Source organism: Canis lupus, chromosome 20, assembly GCF_048164855.1.
Source record: "Canis lupus baileyi chromosome 20, mCanLup2.hap1, whole genome shotgun sequence".
NCBI classification, from domain to species: domain Eukaryota; kingdom Metazoa; phylum Chordata; class Mammalia; order Carnivora; family Canidae; genus Canis; species Canis lupus.
This window is the reverse complement of record NC_132857.1, coordinates 41,920,218-41,934,481: the sequence shown is the minus strand read 5'-3', so window position 1 is coordinate 41,934,481 and position 14,264 is coordinate 41,920,218.

Genomic DNA, 14,264 nt, shown 5'->3' with positions numbered 1-14,264 from the left:
GCTTCCTTAGTTAAAATGGTGTTATTTCTCTATCTTTTCTCTCTGTCGTTGTAATGGAGTGGAAGGAGAAAACAAAAATATTCTATTCTCCCCTCATTGAAATTCCTTCTGCTCTATTTTAATATGTGAATCCTTGCTTTAAGCCAAAGTAATGAAACTTTCTCTTTAGAAATTTCAGACTGGTGGGACTGTCTTTGGAGAATCATGATCCTTAAGAAAGAGAGGCGCCATGGCATACTGGAGAAACACTGGATTGGGAGTTAGCCCTGGATATTTGACTACATTCCCACTTTTACTATGTGAAGCATTTAACTTGTTTGAGTTTTGGTCTCTTTTCAAGTAAAATAAAGAGAGTAATGCCAGCTTTGCCAAGTTCATAGAATTAGTGGGAGGATCAAATGGAGCAAATGATATTATCCTATTTGTAAAATGCTATAGAAATATAGTATGTTTTTGCCTTCACAATGAGCTCCCTGGAAAGCTGTCAGGGAATATTAAACAAAAAGATGTTATGGCTACTGTTGCCTTTTTATTCCATCTTAATGAATATCCCCCCAGCTAATCTGCAGTCACCAAGGAGTCATGTTAATATGGAACTTATATAATTCATAAACTGCTACAGCAGCCTGGAAAGGCTTTAATCAGTTGCTTTCACTCTTAATTATTTTAAAACCTCAATAATGGTCAAATGAGCTGCATGGCAGTTTAATTAATTTGCATTAAGCCCGAAGGTCCTGAAAGAGTGGTGAGTTTATGAACACAAAGTCTAAAGGCTCAGCAGGAGCATGTCAAGCCTGAATGGATATCTGGGCTGGTTCCCATGGGATCCTCCCAAGTCAAGCTGTGTGTATGTGTGCTGCATTCATAAAATTTCTATCTCTGTTTATTACATTAGAATTGGTTTTGAAGCCTCTGAAAATGAGCTCACTTGCTAGAGAAAAGCTCAGGATTTATCTATAACTCCAATTGCCTATGCTTTCATGGCTCTAGTTTCTGTGGTTAATAGAGAGCTGGCTGCATGCTATTTTTATCTCTGTGAAGGAGAACTGGGTTGGGAATTATAACCCATCTCATCATGACATATTTGGTCAAATGGTCAAGGAGGAAGAAAGGGGAAGTGGGTAAGTAGAGTTATTCGTCTGACTCATTTTACTGGTCTTCTATTTTCCATCAAACACAGCCACCATGTCTGTGATGTTTTGCAATTGCAGCACTAGAAAATGAGTTTAGAGGAATGGTGATATACTACTTCTCTCTCAAGTTATGAAGATATAATGATATGCTATGTGTGAAATAGGTACAACAGAATCTGGCACATAGTAAAAAAGGTGACCGTTTATTGACCATTTCCTATTTAAAAGTAGAGAACCAGTTTCCAACTTGGTGTGTGCTCAAGACACCTTGAGTGGTGCTGTTCCCTAGGACTTTCTGTACTGACATGTGATATAGTACTGTTCAGTGTTGCAGCCACCAGTCCCATGTGGCTGAGTGCTTGGTAATGTGACTGAGAATTTTTTTTCTTTTTTCTTTTTTTTTTGTTTTTTGTTTTTTTAATAATAAATTTATTTTTTATTGGTGTTCAAATGACAACATACAGAATAACACCCAGTGCTCATCCCGTCAAGTGCCCCCCTCAGTGCCCGTCACCCATTCACCCCCACCCCCTGCCCTCCTCCCCTTCCACCACCCCTAGTTTGTTTCCCAGAGTTAGGAGTCTTCATGTTCTGTCTCCCTTTCTGATATTTCCTACCCATTTCTTCTCCCTTTCCTTCTATTCCCTTTCACTAGTATTTATATTCCCCAAATGAATGAGACCATATAATGTTTGTCCTTCTCCGATTGACTTACTTCACTCAGCATAATACCCTCCAGTTCCATCCATGTTGAAGCAAATGGTGGGCATTTGTCGTTTCTAATGGCTGAGTAATATTCCATTGTATACATAGACCACATCTTCTTTATCCATTCATCTTTCGTTGGACACCGAGGCTCCTTCCACAGTTTGGCTATTGTGGACATTGCTGCTAGAAACATCGGGGTGCAGGTGTCCCGGCGTTTCGTTTTATCTGTATCTTTGGGGTAAATCCCCAGACTGAGAAATTTTTAATTGAAATTTAAATAGCTACAGGTGACTAATAGCTACTGTATGGAAAAGCACAGATCTAGACCGTACTAGAAGTTAATTTAAACCTTAAATAACAAATATTTTTTCCATGAGTACTGAGAACTAGGTTCCTCACAGTCCCTTAGACTAATCTACAATGTGATCAATGTCATTCTCACTTAGAATTACACAGCTGTTAGTTCTCAAGTGTCAAGAACATTAACTAGTTGAATTTTTGCTGTTTTCAACCAAATACGTAAAAATCCCTATTGCTACACATGCTAATGGTAGGAAATAGTATTTAGAGAATAACCTGAATGGTTCCTAATGGGCTTTCATGTGGAAATTTGAGAGAATTGTCATTCCTGCTCAGGTTTGCATGGATCTCTCTCAGAAGCAGAAAAAGTTGAAAGGGGTAAGAATTTTTTCTAACAGGACAGGGGGCATGAAGGCAAGGTGGAGTGATAAAATATGGTGTACAGCTAGGTGAGGATCTTGATGCTCTCTGCTTCCCAAGGGAGGTCCTGGAGCCTCTGCTCTTACCTTAGAGGAGAACTATTGTCCCGTGGCTTCAGACACGTCAGAAAACAAAAGCACAGCTGGAAGAGAAGCACCTTGGTGGTAGGAGAGCAAGACTTTTATTATTGAAGTCATTATTTATTTGGTACAAGATATCAGACCTTTAGCTAGGGAATACAGAGAATGAGCAAAAACAGATGTTACCCTTGCTCCCATGGAGCTTGTGGCCTCTAGTGGCACAGATAACGGCACAGATAAACATGACTACATAATGACACAAATAGCTGTGATGACAGGTAAGAAATTTACTGGGTGCCGTGACAATGACTGACTGACAGGGGACTGTTTCCCTGAAGGAGGCATGTTTGGGCTGAGTTCTACGGTACAGGTTGTACGCCCCAGAAAGTATCTCTTGTATTGAAGAGAAAAGAACAGAAGATGATCAACCATTCATTCGGTACTTTAAGGTACTACATTAGCTACTGGTAGGGGATAAAAATGTGATTAAGAGGATTTCTTCCTTTTAGGACTGGGGGGTGGGCCTCACTGAGGGGTAAGTATGTACAAAACAGATGCCAAAGCAGATGCTGAAATGCATTCAATATCAAATTGGGGGTGAAGGAGATGGGGTTAAGAAGAGACAAAGATTTTGCATGATGGAAAGGTTGGGAAGGCCTTGTTGACAGTGCTTTAGCCTAGACTTTGAGTATAAGCATGAGGTGGTGGGGCCACTTCTTTCAACTTGCCCACATGGGCTTGGAAAGTAAGCACCAAAGATGACACTGCCTTACTCAAAGGAGAAGCCCTTATCAGCATTACCTGGTCCCATATAAACCCAATAGTGTTGTATTTTTCTTGTGGTGGTGGAGGAGGGAAGATGTGAGGAGGGAGCCCAGCAAAGACAAATATAATGCATTTCCAGTCAGATGGTAAAGCTTTTTACCTAATTACCTAAGAACTAATTTACGTTGGTTTAGAGGAAGAAGCAAGCGATCTTTGTTGTATCCTAGGGTTCTAGAGTAAAAGGCAAACTTGTTGTGGATTATTTCTACCCTCAAGGAACTTCTGTCATGAGGGTGGGTGTATAAATATGTGTTGATATTTGTCACTGCTCAATTCGTGTCATAGGTGAAGCATCTTACAGGGCATTCAGAAGAAGTTCCACTTAGTAGAATCAAGAAAGTCAAAGTACGAAGTGATGTTCATAACAACTGTTGAGAACACTGTTGAGAACAACAGTGGAGTTTCATCATGGGGAGGGAAGGGCATTCCATGTAAAGAGTCTGAACAAAGACGTATGAAACATGGATCTTGTTCTGGTGACAGAGATGACCTAGTACTTCTAGCATAGACAGAAAGATAGAAACAACTTGCCTTCTCCTGGCTCAGGGTCTGGTCATTCCCTGCAGAGACAAGTCCCCACTGAGAATTATTAGATTTTCTCTGTATTTCCATAGATTAGAGATATTTTATCAAGCCACACTTCATGTAGCTTGTATTGCAAAAATCAATACAAATAGCTATTATCTGAAATGTAGTAAAATATTGGATATGCTTTTTATAAAGTACAAAGGACCTTTAAGGACCCTCTCTTTAGACTGATTCACTGCCAATCCTTCTCCCCATTTGCAAATCACTGGACAGGAGTACAGCTTAAGCTATCTATGTGGGGATACCTGGGGGTTAGAACTGGGAGTTCAGTATTAAGCAGATGAAATCATCTGCTTCAGACTAAGCAGCTAGTACTGAGTAGGCATAGAAGAAATCAATCAGGTCAGAGGGCTTTGATCAGAATAGGACAGAATTAAGGAAGACTTTTTGGGAGAAGTCTTATGAAGAAAGCATTGAAGAACATAAAGAAAAGTTTACAGGGATCCCTGGGTGGTGCAGCAGTTTGGCGCCTGCCTTTGGCCCAGGGCGCGATCCTGGAGACCCGGGATCGAATCCCACGTCGGGCTCCCGGTGCATGGAGCCTGCTTCTCCCTCTGCCTGTCTCTGCCTCTCTCTCTCTCTCTATCATAAATAAAACAGAAATTAAAAAAAAAGAAAAAAAAAGTTTACAGAGGAACAGTAGGTAGAGGGAATGCATGTTCCACTAAGTGCTAGATGGTTGAATGAATAAGCAGATAATGAAGGAATGCAAGGTGGCATGAAATTATGCAGGTTGAAGTTCGCATGAATAGAGTAAATCACTAAGGACAGGTTCTCCAAAAATGGGCGAGTGACAAAATGCAGGGCTCATATTTGGAACTCTGCAGGTTGATAGCAGGTGAAGGAAAAAAGTTCTTATTGCTTCCATCACATGAGAAGAAAAGGTTTCCTTGGAGCAAATGGAAATTGAGTACCACCACCAGACAGACAGCAGTCAAAAAGAGCAGCTATTTGAGGTGTACCCTGGGAATTTTATCTATTCTCAGTTGAAAATCAGAGTTCTTCCTTTCATGCGGAATAACCCCAGAAAATCTCCTGGGCCTTGTGGAGATTAACTCTGAGCAAAATTCAGGCAGAAAATAGAGGCAACGGTCAGGTTATGGTATCAGCTGCTCAACCCAGGGTGGGGAATTGGATTTAATTTAGCAGAGTGATTTGGCGGTGAGCTGCCTAACTGGTTGGGCTCCCAGGACTGAAGCAGAGTCAGTAACCTTGGTGGCCTGGCTGCCGGGTGACCAGAGGCTGGATTCTTCTCTGCAAAGGCACCCAACAGTGGGAGGAGAGGAGAGGAGAAGCAAGCTCATTAGTATTTGCAGAGAGGTTATTTTATCTGAGATGCAGGGCTTCCTGCCTGGAAGACAAGCACACAGAGGCCAGCCTGGAGGCAGGTTTTTAACCTGTGAATGCAGTCACAAAACTTTGTGAGTTGCTCTTGCACGAGAATTCTGCTGCCATTTTTAAAGAGAAGACAAAGCATAATAATTTTCTAGAATATCAGAAATTTGGTCAGCTCCCCTTTTCATGCCCAGGTTCTGAATGATTTGAGAAATAAGACAAAGGAGAGGAAGGTCTCAGCCAAATGTCACTTAAAAAAAAAAAAAGATTTATTTATTTATTCATGAGAGACACAGAGAGGCAGAGACATAGGCAAAGGGAGAGGCAGGCTTCCTGTGGGAGCCTGATGAGGGACTGGATCCCAGGACCCCGGGGTCACCATCTGAGCCTAAGGCAAGAGACTCAACCACTGAGCCACCCAGGTGCCCCCAACTGTAACTTTTAATACACGTAAAACACCCCAGAATGGAGGACAGTGCCCTCCCCCCCAGAATTAGGCACACTCATCCCTCCTCTGAAATTGGTGGCAGTTGAAAAGGTAGCCCCCTCCCTCACATGCTTCCCCTAAAGGTACCAGAAACCACCTGCTCCACAAGAGCAGCTTATTCCCTACAGGGAGAAGGGGGAGCTAAGATAAGCATGTCCAATTGTTCTTAAATTTGTAATTCTGCTCCTTAATAGGAAAAGAAGCCAGAAATGTGGTAACCAGAAGATTGTGGAAGAAATTCTCCCTTCTAGTATCTGGTTCAAAGGGTGGTTTGCTGGTTCATTCAGGAACCTTCTCAGGACTCAGAGGGTAGCAGCTAACCTCCACTGAGCCCCTCCCCCACTCCTTGTTGACCCACTACAGGCTTTGACCTTCATAAACTTCTCTGGGACTTTATGGTGAAGTTATGGTTTCCTCAAAAAGGTATCCAAAAGTGTTTTTAGAGATTGAATCTATTCAATTCAATGACCTGTTCTCAGATTGACTAGATACTAGAAGCTGGCAAGAAACCTGTGCTCAGAATTGGCTATGAAATCAACAGGGCTCAGGGTAAGGACAAAATACAGGTCCCTGGCTCAAAAGTTATTAAGGGTTGTAAGACATCAATAATAGAGCATTGATCCAAGTTCAGGATTCTATCCGTACGGTGTCTTGCACCAATGCACAGCTCCCAGGCCCATGAAGTCAGCCCCTCCGTGCTTATGGATGCTATTCCTGCTCTCCGGACCATTTCCTTCTCTCTGTGCTCTGGCTAGGTCTGGCTCTAGGTCTCTCTTTCTCTTTGTCTCCCTCCCTCTCCCTTTATCTTTCTCTCTCTCTCTCTCTCTCCCCCTCTCCCTCCCCCCTTTTTTTCCTTTCTCGCTCACACATACACCTAAATATAATTTACTTGTAACATGTATAAGAGAAATTGTTTTTATCAGAAGTGCAGTTTCAATTTTCACAGAACAAACATGTCCACGTAACCAGCCTCCAGTTCAATTAATAGAATATTACCAGAAACCCCTTCATGTTCTAACTTTTCCTCTATTTCTTTTGTGGGATTGGCTTCTTTCATTCAATTATCTCTATGAGATTAATTGATGTTGTAGTATGAGCTAACTTCATTCATTTACATGGCTGTATTTTAAGTCATTGTATTTACTCATTTATTTAATCTTTCTGCAGTCAATGGACATTTGCAAGGTTCCTAGTACTTGGCTATTATAGTTAGTGTAGCTGTGAACATCCCAATGTGTCTCTCCTGGTGCATATGAGCACTGGCTTAGTCAGAACTGGTGGTTCAGGGAGCAAGTGTATGCTAAATTTCAGTATTTGCTATTATTTTCTCAAAATGATCAAGCAATTTCCCCTCCTATTTGTATATGAGAGATCCATTTGCTTAATACTCTTGCCTACAATAGTTTTGTCTTCTGCTGAAACTTTTAAAAAAAATTTTAGCTATTGTGGTTGGAAGGTTGTATCAAAATTGATGGAAAGATGAATGGATAAAGAAGATGTGGTCTATGTATACAATGGAATATTACTCAGCCATTAGAAACAACAAATACCCATCATTTGCTTCAACGTGGATGGAACTGGAGGGTATTATGCTGAGTGAAATAAGTCAATTGGAGAAGGACAAACATTATATGGTCTCATTCACTTGGGGAATATAAAAAATAGTGAAAGGGAATAAAGGGGAAAGGAGAAAAAATGAGTGGAAATATCAGGAAGGGAGACAGAATATGAAAGACTCCTAACTCTGGGAAATGAACTAGGGGTGGTGGAAGGGGAGGTTGGCGGGGGGTGGGGGTGACTGGGTGATGGGCACTGAGGGGGGCACTTGACGGGATGAGCACTGGGTGTTATTCTGTATGTTGGCAAATTGAACACCAATAAAAAATAAATTTATGAAATGACCAGAAAAAAAAATTCATCAATTTGCCTAATTTCAGAAAGGATCGAAAGATTCTTGTACAAAAAACACACTTCCCATCTCAACTTCTCTGTGTTCCCTGGCTTTATTCTCTTATACCTTTTTCCCTCAGCATGGTGGCAAATAGAGCCATGGAGGAGTCAAGAAGTGGAGCTTAAGGAACTTGGAAAAAGTGAGGATTAGGTGGGCAAGAATTTTTAGGTAGACTAAGGTGGACAGGGCAGTCACATCAAAGCTGTTCTGGCTGCAGTGGAAGATTCTGCTAGGGAGCAATGGTTGATGCAGCTGAAGGGTAGCAGAGCTAGTGTGCACATAGGATTCCCTGCAGCAGAGAGGCTTGGCTGCCACCGAATGGTTTGCTCATGTATGGTTTAGGAAAATTAATCTGGCCAAAGTCCATTCAAGGGAACCAAAGAAAAAGGACTGGAGGCTGATTAAGACAGGAGGAAGGGGGATCCCTGGGTGGCGCCGCGGTTTGGCGCCTGCCTTTGGCCCAGGGCGTGATCCTGGAGACCCAGAATCGAATCCCACATCAGGCTCGCAGTGCGTGGAGCCTGCTTCTCCCTCTGCCTGTGTCTCTGCCTCTCTCTCTCTCTCTCTGTGACTATCATAAAAAAAAAAAAAAAAAAAAAAAAGACAGGAGGAAGGGATGAAGGAGGGCCTGGATTAGGGCTTTGCGTGGTATCAGAAGACCAAGAAGGAGTTACACTTATTTGGGAGGAAGAATTGATGGTTGTTGGCCATACTCCTTGTTCTCATGCCATCATATGCTGCAATTGGATGCCTAATTGGACTAAGGGAGAGGCACTGTGTGGTCTTACTGGGTCCTTCCCTGCCTCCAGTGGAGAAGTACCAATATAAAGTTATACAAAGTTATATAAAGTTATATAAAGTTATTTGGTACCTCTTGATAAATAGTTGTTTTAGGGGCACCTGGGTGGCTCTCCATGATTGTGATACCTTTTTGCCCATGTCTGCTTGAAAAGTTGCACATTACGCCTTTCATTCCTTTCTCTTTTTAATGTTTGCATATTGTCCTGTTAATATATGAAGTTGACTGTGTGTCTTTAGAGATGTACATAGGTCTTTTAAATATTAAAGTTTTTTTTCATCCTGCCCCCTCCTCAAATACCTATCTTAGGAAGCTGAAGATATATACCTATCTCTCACTTTTGTGACCAAAGAAAATATGTATTAAACCAGTTATCAATGATTAGTGTGGAAGGGAGGTAGTGGTCATAGTTGAATGATAAGGGGTCTGCAGTCTTTGCTGGGATAAGTCACTCTGCTTCCCACCTTAAACCACATTTTGCTGTTGTTGACATATGTGGAGGTCTGTGCCCATGGGTATCTTCAAGAAAATCTGTGCTGTATGGATTTTTTGGAGAGTAATGTACTGAAAAAGGGATCCAACCGGTCAGTGAAAGGACTATATATGTCTAGAGCGATGTTTTCATAACCTTTGTTCCCCATCAGAAATGGCCATAAGCCTCAGGACGAACCATCTACATTCACAGGGCCTCAATTTCCAACTGTCCAGTATGAAGGTAAGGTCACCTGTCCTACTTTCTTCTCAGGAATATTGTGAGCATCACACATATGTGAAAGGTCCATTTAATGTAAAGAATTTTTGTTATTAATCAAATAAAAATAAGCTTCAGAAATCCGTCAGCTGTTCCCCATGAGACCTTTAGACTTGGAGCATTTGACTTTGAAGAATTAGAAAAACAGGAAAAGAGAGTATTTATTACCAGTTCTCATTTAGGCCAAGTTTGCTTATCCTGTTTATCTAAAATAAGAGCCAACAATCTGGAGTGGTTTCAATTGGATCTAAATATTTCTCCACATTTGAAAGGGCTCCAAGCGCCTGTTCCAGCACTTGGGCCAGAGCATCTGCATGTTCTGGAGGAGAGCAGGGTTGTCTGCATGTGCAGTGGCTCTGTTTTGGCTAGAGGCAAGCAATGGTATTATGATTCCCGCCATGTGGCTGTCCAGCTACCACCTGCTGCTCTGACATGACTGTGGGTGTTGAGCCCTTGAATTAAGTCACTACAGGAAGCAAGTTTCTGCTTTTAGCAACTCAGGCCACTCTATCTGGACACCTTAACTCTGGGAAGTTGGCCTTTACTCAAGCACTGTTTCTGATTTGGGAAAAAAGAATTATCATAACTAGTGTTTATTGAGAACTTACTATGCACCAGGCACTGTTCTAAGCACAGTCCTTGAGTTAACTCATTTAATCCTCCTAACATTTGAGGTATTATTATACTGTTCCTACTTTACAGATAAGGAAGGAGAGGGTTGGAGAGGCTTACTGACTTCAATAATTTGTTCAATTCTATCTGTAATAAGCGACATCATGGATGATGGTCAAAAGATCTAACAACTAGGATGATCCAGGCCCTGGGAAACCAGAGGCAAGGCTGTGACCACTCAGAACAGATGCTAACAAAGCAGGTAGCACCCGCTGAACAGTACCTCAAGTAGGAATGTAAAGCCAGGCAGTTGCAGGGTCTAAATTCTTGCCACTCCTCAGTATTGTTTCTTTGCTTTTAGAGTGCCTGGTCGAGAGTAGATGTTCAATAACCAGTGGGGTAAATTGAAGTGCTCTGTTGTCTAACTGCTTCCCTGTTTGGGGTTCTTGTATTTCCTGTCACCTGCCACTCCCTCTTGGCACCTAGGACAAGGCCTAGAGCATGACTTTGTTCTTGTGGAACCCCTCTAAAAGTAACCTTCTAGTGTCCACACCAGGATACCTCTTCTCTTTGCCTCTCTTTTCAATATCCTGTCCCTTCACCTCCTTCTAGCTTCTTCTCCAAGCAAATAGCCCATCACTCTACATGTCAATACACCTGACAGTTCTTCTTTTGCTCTTTCTCAAATTGTACTATGCCATGTGATGGTTTCCCAGAAGGCAATGAGAATTTATGGTTGTCAAGAGGTGGTCCAGGCTGGTCCTAGAGAACTGGGGCAGGAGGCAGAGGCCTATGTAAGGGTTAAATGACAACTTTAGTAGGCCTTCCAAGTTCCTGTGTCTTTTGGGGAGAGAAAAAAATTCTTGGAGTGGAAGAGCCAGCCTTCCTCAACTTCAGGGGAAAGTCTTATAGATGAATTTCACCTGAGATATTGGAAGCACTCCTGGCCTAAGGCCCAGGGCTAATTATACTCCTTTTCAGCAGCCCTGGCCTCATCCTCATTATGGGCACTTGAGTGAAGAGTTAATCCTGACCAAAGTCCCAATACCTGGCCTTGCCGGCCTGAAACCAAGCACCACTCTAAGTGTAATGTGGTGTGGTGGCCATGGCCAGCCAGGAGTACTTGTGATCTAGGTCTCCCCACTAGGAACCTGTTAACCACCAATTTCCACATGCCTGCTAATGTCACATTGGGATCTTGATTTCAAAAGGCACAAATGAGTGCCTAGTAAAAATCCTCTGCCTTATCCTACTCTAAATCTCCAGATTTCTTCTTTAGAATAGTCAACGTTACCTCCTTTCTGAATTTTCTCCATCCTCTCCAGGTAGATTACAACTATCGTCTTGAGATTCCCCAAAAGTTGTATGTACATCTTGACCACCACATTTGTAGCATTAGACTTTGAGCAACCAAAGGGCATCTCTCTCTGCCTGACTGATCCTGAAAGTGCAGGATACATTGTGGGCACTCTTTAAATGTTTGATAAACAAAAATAAAATCAATGACTAGGAAGACAACATAGCACAACAGATATAACATAGTCTGACTTTGGAGTCATCAGATCTGAGAGTAGGTTCCAGCTTTGCCACTTGCTAATTGTGTAAACTTGTATAGGAATTACCTAACCAAGTTCTTTCTTAGTTTTCTAATCTATAAAATAATACAACATCTTTCTCATAGGGCTATTGTGGTATTAAGTAAGATAATACATATAAAACTTCTGTCACCATGCCTGGCACATAGTAAATGCTCAGGCAATGATATTTATGAAAGAACCATTGTCTGGACAGATGAGGAGTTGGTAGGTAAGTAGGCAGAGGACTGACATATGAAGGGGAGTTCTGGAGCCTTTGTCTTTCAGGGTCTTATTCAGTATTACCATTCAATTTGAGATACTGAAGCGGGATAAAGCAGGAGACTCTAGAGGGTAGATGTGTCCTGTCTGAAGGGAGAGGGCCAAGGGAAGTGGAAAGACTCAAGACGACAAACTGGTCTTTGCTTCCACTTCTGTGTTTGGTTTTAGTGGTTCTAATTCACTGGTGGCCTCTTACACAGACACCCTGTCTGATTGTATCTATCAGCTGATCTGAACCCTACAAACAGTAGAGGAAATCCTAGTAAAACCCAAATAGGCCTGTGCTGCTAACTAGGACATCAGGGACCAGTGTTTAATAGGTGTTTGGGAATGACAATGTTTATTATATATGCAGAGTATCTCAGGGCTACTAAAAAACACTCCTTGTTAATAGACATACTATATGATCTGGTAATTCCACTACTGGGTATTTACCAAAACAAAATGAAAAATATATGCACCCCTATGTTTATTGCATTATTTACAACAGCCACATTATAGAAGCAACCCAAGTGTCCATCAATAGAAGAATGGATAAAGAAGATGTGGGGTGTGTGTGTGTGTGCACAATGGGATATTATTCAGCCATAGAAAAGAATGAGATCTTGCCATTTGACAACATGGATGGACATAGAGAGCATTACACTGAGATGACAACATATGATTTCACTTACTAGAAAATAATAATACCCAGTACATTAAACAGTTAACAAACAAAAGGAACTAATTGCTGATATAATAATAGGGAACTTTAACACCACACTTACATCACTAAACAGATCACCTAAACAGAAAATCACCTAAAAAGGAAACAATGGCTTTTTAAAAAATATGTTATTTATTTATTTGGGAGGGAGAGACCACAAGTGGGGGTGAGGAGGGGGAAGGGCAAAGGAAAAGCAGACTTCCTGATGAGCAGAGAACAAGAATCAGGGCTTAATCCCAGGACTCCAGGATCATGACCTGAACTGAAGGCAGACACTTAACCAAGTGAGCCACCGAGGTGCCCCAGAAACGATGGCTTTTAATGATACACTGGACCAGATGGATTTAACAGATACACTCAGAACATTCCATCCTAAAACAGAACACACATTCTTTTCAAGTGCATAGGAACATTCTCCAGAACAGACCACATATTAGCACAGAAAGGAAACCTAACAAATTTAAGAAGCTTGAAATCATACAGTGTATATTTTCTGATTACAATGCTATGAAACTAGAAGTCAACCACATGAAAAAAATCTGGAAAGAGCACAAATACATGAATATTAATAACAAGCTACTAAACAATGAATGGGTTAACTAGGAAATCAAAGAAATATGTGGAAGGCAGCCCCGTGGCACAGTGGTTTAGCGCCACCTGCAGCCCGGGGTATGATCCTGGAGACCGGGGATGGAGTCTCACATCAGGCTTCCTGCAAGGATCCTGCTTCTCCCTCTGCCTGTGTCTTTGCCTCTCTCTCTCTCTCTCTCTCTCTCTGTCTCTGAATAAATAAATAAATAAATCTTTTAAAAAAAGTACATGGAAACAAATGAAAGTGAAACTCAACAGTCCAAAACCTTTGGGATGCAGCAAAAGCTGTTCTAAGAGAAATTTATAGCAATACAGGCCTACCTCAATAAGAAAAGTATCAAATAAAGAACCTAACCTTGCACCTAAAGAAGCTAGGAAAAGAACAGCAAATGAAGCCTAAAGCCAGAAGAAGGAAGGAAATAATAAATTAGAGCAGAAATAAATGATATATAAACTAAAAATAAAACAAAACAATAGAACAGATCATTGAAGACAGGAGCTGCTTCTTTGGGGGGAAAAGTCAATAAAATTGATTAACCTCTAGCCATACTTAAAAGAGAAAGGACCCAAATAAAATCACAAATGAGACAGAATAAGAACAAATACCAAAGAAATACGAGAGACTTATGACAAACAATATCCCAACAAATTGGACAACCTAGAAGAAATGGATAAATTCTTAGAAGCATATAAACTACCAAAACTGATACAAGAGAAAATGGTAAATTTGAACAGACCAATAACTAGCAAAGACGAGTTCAGAAGTCTGGAACCAGATGACTTCAGAGGCAAATTCTGTGAACATTTAAACTAGCTATTCTTAAACTACTCAAGTAAATAGAAAAGGAAGAAAAACTTCCAAATTTGTTCTATGAGGTCAGCATTACCTTGATACAAAAAATCAGAAAAAGATACCAGTAAAAAAATAGGCCAAAATTCCTGATGAACAAAGATGCAAACATTCTCAATAGTAGCAGAGCAAATTCAGAAATAGATTAAAAATTATTCACCATGATCAAGTGAGATTTATTCCTGGGTTGCAAGGATGATTCAATATTCTGCAAATCAATGTGACATATCACATCAATACAAGAAAGGATAAGAACCATATGATCATTTCAA